The sequence below is a fragment of the Anastrepha ludens genome, chromosome 3 (assembly GCF_028408465.1).
Source record: "Anastrepha ludens isolate Willacy chromosome 3, idAnaLude1.1, whole genome shotgun sequence".
NCBI classification, from domain to species: domain Eukaryota; kingdom Metazoa; phylum Arthropoda; class Insecta; order Diptera; family Tephritidae; genus Anastrepha; species Anastrepha ludens.
In genome coordinates this window covers 8,058,925-8,064,924 of record NC_071499.1, presented here as the reverse complement: position 1 = coordinate 8,064,924, position 6,000 = coordinate 8,058,925, and the positions used below count along the sequence as shown (strand labels likewise).

The window sequence follows — 6,000 nt, the reverse complement described above, 5'->3', positions numbered from 1 at the left end:
ATCTTCGCAGACGTCTCATAAAAAAGTTTTATTGCGGTGTCCCTCAGAACTCATTACTGGATCAACTAAAATCAAAAAACCAAATTGATTACATCAGCTAATAAAGTTTCGCAGGTAACAACGTCGAATTTTTTTTTTTTTTTTTTTTTTTTTAATTTTTTAAAACGCTTTGAAGTCAAAACACCGATTTTTCATAAAAAAAACTTGAAAACTTTGTTGTTTTAAAATATGACAAAATTAAAAAAAAAAAAACTCGACGTCATTACCTCTCGTGAATAAAGTAAAGAAACAAAAAAACCAAATTTGAAAAGAATCGGTGCAGTAGATATGAATCTACAGTGGACACCGACCGTAAAAAAGGCAAGTGTGAGAAAAACGCGTTTAAAGATTTGTGAAGATTTTTACAGCGTGAAATCCGGTTGGAGAGGTAGATACTTAATCCTTTGTGTCTTTGTCAATTTTACTCGAATGCACTTCAAACTTTCACACAATAATCTTAAGATGTTATAGAATAATTTAAAAAAAAAAAAAAAAAAAATTAAAAAAAAAAAATACCATACTACCCCCTTAATACGGGCTTGGAAATCGTTTGAGTCAAATCGCTGCGTTTTCTATCCCCATCCTTTCTCAGCTGGTATTCTCGAATCAGTCGCCGCTACAAAACAAAAAGAGTGCTAAGTCAGCCATGGATAGGCTCCGACAGCATATCTACAGCGAAGCGGCTACGGTACTGTCTAACCTAAGCAATTGAAAGGCAAGGCTTAAACGAAAGTAGCCCTATAATATCCTGCAGTAAACAACTTCTCTGGAATTCTCCACAACACCCATTCAATTATTTGCTAGAGAAAACTCAACGCACATTAGTTTAAGCATGTATGACTTAGTTGCAATGTTAATAACAAAAGTAAGCCATCACCAGTACCCATCCACATCAAAAATGGCACAAAAGAGCCGCAGCCGTCAATTCAGTCCAAAAGGTTATTTATCATACATACATCAAGCTTCTTCTCGAGACCAGTTTTAAGCAAATAGTTCCAAACCTGGTTGCCTGATTTACCTTCAATTTCTGGGCGACTCAACGATTTTCTTACCCCGTCTACTTACTTACTTTCCTTGCTACGTCTTACCGTGCCTACCAGAACGTGGCACGTATCTTCAATTAAAATATTGCCACTACGGAACTGTTGGAACCACCTTTTTACTACTACATTCCATACTCTACTGGGCTCATAAACAGCACACATTTTTTCATCCGCCTACTCTAATTTTTCATATGCTCATAATGGTCCGAAAAATATATCCAGTTTACTATTTTTTACTTTTATTTTCGAAAGTGATAACGTACAACTGGCTTCGACAAGCAGGAAGCTGTCAACGATTTTTTTTAAATATCGAGCTTCTCCTTCTATTTGTGGCATGCGTCTTGATGTTGTTCCACAAATGGAGGGTCCTACAATTTAAGCCGACTCCGGACGGCAGATATTTTTCAAGGAAGAAACTCACTCGGAGGTATGCCATTGCCTGTCGAGAGGCCATCGCTATTAAAAAAAACTGTCTCTATCATTTTGTTGTTTCATACACGGAGATTCGAACATATGTACTCCCGAATGGTAGTCACGCATCACCCATTCGGCTACAGTCATCACTGCATAAATGCACAGAGATATAAAAAGTACAACGGCCGAGAATATATTCCGTTTTATCGTAAATTGTTGGAAAAAATTTACAAAATTTGTTTTTGTGTTGTATGTCCCAATTTACACAGGGAAGACTGCTCGAAGAAATTTGTGTCCGCTATTTATCTATGAATCCTGATTTTATATGCTGAATCAATCAGATCACAGATTTATAAATCGTTTATAAGTAAAACATAACATAATTTGTTGAAATAATTTACGTTTTTTCATTATGTTTTTTAGTCTACGTCTAAACTTTCACCACAACACCTTAGGTAACACAGGATATGCATATCAAAATTTTCGATGACTTTTTGGCATAGGTGTGGCTGTATATCATTTATAACACGTATGAGCCCACTTGTCAGCTGTGGAATCATCTCGAGCCTAGCGGCATAAATCATACTTGTCTCGTAGTCCCAAAGAAAGTAGTTCAACAGTAACAAATCGCAAGATCTCACTAGCCATTTGATCTCGTTGTCTCATGAAATATTATATAAGTTCTAAAAACTTCGTTCACAACAGGGTAATTACTTCATGCGCTCTGTGGCAAGCGGTATGGTACTATTGAGACCATATGTCAGTCACTGTACAGCGTAACAGCATTGCTCATATCATTTTCAAAGAAGTATAGACTGATGACTCTGTCAGATGCCTAGATTTGTTGTTGTTGTTGTGGTAGTAGCATAAACATTTGCTATGCATTTACGAGGAGTGACAGTTCTTGATCTGCTGGAGTGAAAGTTCTTGGACGGATATAAAACCAGGTCATTCCAGTGACATAAAACAGACTGTCGAGAGAGCGACCAGGCAGTGACTCGTTCTGGATGCGTAGTGTCTTCTGGTAGATTTTCTGTACCCCAAATGTGGCAGTCTTGCTTGTTCAGGTCTCCGTTTATGTGAACATTTTCCAGTTATCCGGAAAATGCATTTCTTACAGAACGACCATTTTCTTGAAATATTTCGATCACTTTTACGCGTTGTTCAGACTGACTAAGCATCAAAAAGTCAATTAAACTCCCTTACTATTTTTTTTTTAGCTGTAAAGAAAGCAGCAGAGCTGGTATGTAGAGAAGCAACAATTAGCTGCGCAATAAATTTCTACGTGGATAGCCAATTAAAGCAATAAAATCATAGGTATACCACTATATACTACTATAATCCAAAAAAGGTCCATGAGGTCCAGCTAGAGGATCGCATGTTAAGAAAGGCGAAAGGCAGATGGTTTAGTCTAACCAATTGCAAAGTTGCCAGGAGCATGTGTAAACACCCATATGATGGCAAGCATACTAAATCGTTTATATCGTTCGATAGCGGGAACTGTAGAACTTTAGTTAGCGTACTAACAGGGTACTGCCTAGTTGCAGCGCATGTTTGCAAGCTTAATCTAACTCCTACCGATGCTTGCAGGAAATGTAATGAGCCGGTTAGAAGAGAAACCCTGGAGCATCCTCTATGCTACTGTTCGGCTCTCTCGGAAAGAGAGGCTATGCTATCTGGGTGCACTCAGTTTTCAAAGACTAGAATCCAGTCCTGAACTGAAACTTGAGCGACTCCTACAATTCGCGAGCAGTACGCGCATCTTGAGCGATGGATATTTTCCCAAAGCAAAAGAAAGGACCCTGATCTGGTATCGCTATGGACTAAAATGGTACGGACGGCTAGTAAGTATAACCTAACCCAATGTGAAAATGTTCACCGAACTCGCCTCTCAACAAGTCCATTGTTACGCGTGCTGTGTGGCATGTGGCACCGTCTTGCTGAAACCAAATGTCATGCAAGTCAAGCTCTTGCATTTTGGGCAAAAAAAAGTTGGATATCATTTCACGGTAGTGCTCACCATTCACAGTTACGTTACGATTCGCAGTCTCTTTGAAGAAGTACGGTCCAATGATACCTCCAGCCCATAAACCGCACCAAACTGTGACCTTTTCTGGATACATTGGTAGTTCTTGCAACTCTTCTGGCTGATCTTCACTCCAAAATCGACAATTCTGCTTATTGACGTACCCATTGATCCAAAAATGAGCTTCGTCGCTGAAACACAAAAAGTGGATCTTCGGCCAACTTTCCAAGAGCAGAGGTCTAATTGCTGCGAATGGCGAACGGCGACGAATCGATAATTGATGGTCATCATTAACACTGGCCGATACAGCTGCGATATTTTCTTCAGTTCGCACTCTACGTTAACGGGTTGGTAGTTTGATGTCCAATAATGTAAATTTGGTTCTAAATAGCTCGAATAGCCGCTTCAGTGGGTCGACTAAACTGACCATAAAATGGAAGAAGCGATCAACTTTCTTAACAGAACACGCATTTTTATAATAAAATTCAATGATTTTCAAGCGTTGTTCGTTTGTAAGACGATTCATGGTGAAATTATAGACCAAACTGAAGATGTTTGACAGTGAAACAAAACACGAAACGTGCGTCAGCTGTTTAACCAACTGTTTAAAAAGATAGTAGCTAAAAAATCACCCGTTATGTATGTAAATAAACTCTTTTCAGATCTGCTAAACACATTCGACCAAATAGTGCAACCTTATACTAGAAAATAAAAAAAATCTTTATAGGAAAAAAATCTGTAAAGATGTCTCGTAATATAATTTCTGAACAACAAAGAAACTTTCAACATACAAACTTTCAACATACAAATTTAATTTTTCCTAATATCAATTTTCCTATAAAAAGGGTAATTTCCGAATGAAACAAATGCAACTGCAATGCTTCTCGTCCGTTTTGTTTTATTCCTACTTAGTTAGTTGTTCTTACGTACTTTTCATTTTTTCCATTTTTGTTGACTTTTACTCGCCTTATTAGGCGCACATTCGAGACATCAATACACCCATATGTATGTATAGAGATATGTAATGTCGTCAGAACACACTCTCTGGCTGGAGCGTCGCCGATATGGCCTGAGAAAATTTGCAAAATACAAATTCAAATCAGTTTTGTCGCGTTAACTCGGCCGTTTGGTTGGCTGAGCTGTTGGACGGACGACGGGTCGTTGTTACATATTTCCTTAACAAACAGCGAAATGAAGTGTAGAACACACAACAACACACACACAAGCTCATATACGCATACATACGCGTGTGCTTGCTAATGCAAAGTTGTCGCTTACATTGGTACATAAATATATACGTACATATATATCTTTAAATTTTTTTTAGCAACGATCGCTAATCACTCATAATCAAAAATATGAAATAGACTTATTAGAAATAATTGCTAACCAATGTATTAATGTGAAAAGTGTTGATAAGTGAATGCAGAAGCGTTAAAAAGCATTAAGAAGCGTGAAATCGTGAACAAGTGGGAGTAGCAATTGAAAATTGAAAAAAGTGCAGAGTTTGTGTAAATATTTGTGTTTTTCTTTTTCAAGTGTTTAATAGACTAATTTTTTATAAAAAAGGACCAGCACTTAACGAAGCATAAATAAAAGGAAAGATTCTACCCCACGCGTGGCATTGCCGGCTGAGAGCATAAATCTTAAACGTTTTTTTGTGTGTTTTAGTTTTTACATTTGAATATTGAAAAATTGAAAATGTCGCCTAATAATTCGTTGCTGTCACACTGCGCTATGAGCTGGTAAGTTCGCCAAGCCTATTTTAACGTAACTTTATTAAATTTTTTTTTTTTTTGTGTTTAATAACCCGACGTAAGCGTTTATATCTCCATTAGATGCTATTTTGTCTTAGGCGCACACGCGCGTATGTAATAAGCAACAAATTTTATTTATTTTCCATATTTGTTTATGTGCCTCACATTGCGTTGGAAGGAAGTCAAAGCTATAGGCACTGGAATATTGGGAGTCTGCTCGTCGCAGAAGTCGCTGGGTGGCTGCTTTACTGCTGTGAGATGTGCGGTGGCCTATGTTAATCACTTATGCGTATGTGTGTGTGCGTGTAGTGTGGCATTCCGAATTGTTGCTGCCCCAAAGCGGACTGCGTCATGTAAACAATACACAGCATCTGTTTTTATTTGAATTTTGATAAGTGCGCCGACACATTTAGCGATCTTGATTTTTCTTTTGTTTTTTTGTGTGGGTGTTGTAGCGGGTGTTTTTATTTGAGAGCTTGAGAACTAAAAGTGATAGTTAAAACAGAAATTGAAATAATTTTTTTTTCTATTAAAGTCTGATAGATAATTTCATGGCATTTATTTTATTTCTTTTTTTTTTACATGATATACGGCATTCGTCTGCTGTGACTACGAGTTACGTCTTTCATTCGATCTGTCCAATTTTTGACCATTTTTTTCAATAAATTTCAATAATAAATCTAAATGCTCCCAATCAGTAAAAAGGCAACGCAAACGGTGG

General features: G+C 37.5%; 1 protein-coding gene across 1 annotated transcript in view; it reads left to right on the top strand.

Moving 5' to 3' along the window:
• Positions 1-4,645: 4,645 nt before the first annotated feature.
• LOC128856978 (adenylate cyclase type 9) overlaps positions 4,646-6,000 on the top strand; it is a 57,382-nt gene continuing 56,027 nt past the window's right edge. The window contains exon 1 of the mRNA XM_054092458.1: positions 4,646-5,267. The gene's annotated coding sequence lies outside the window, so the exon portion shown is untranslated. The remainder of the gene's footprint in view (positions 5,268-6,000) is intronic.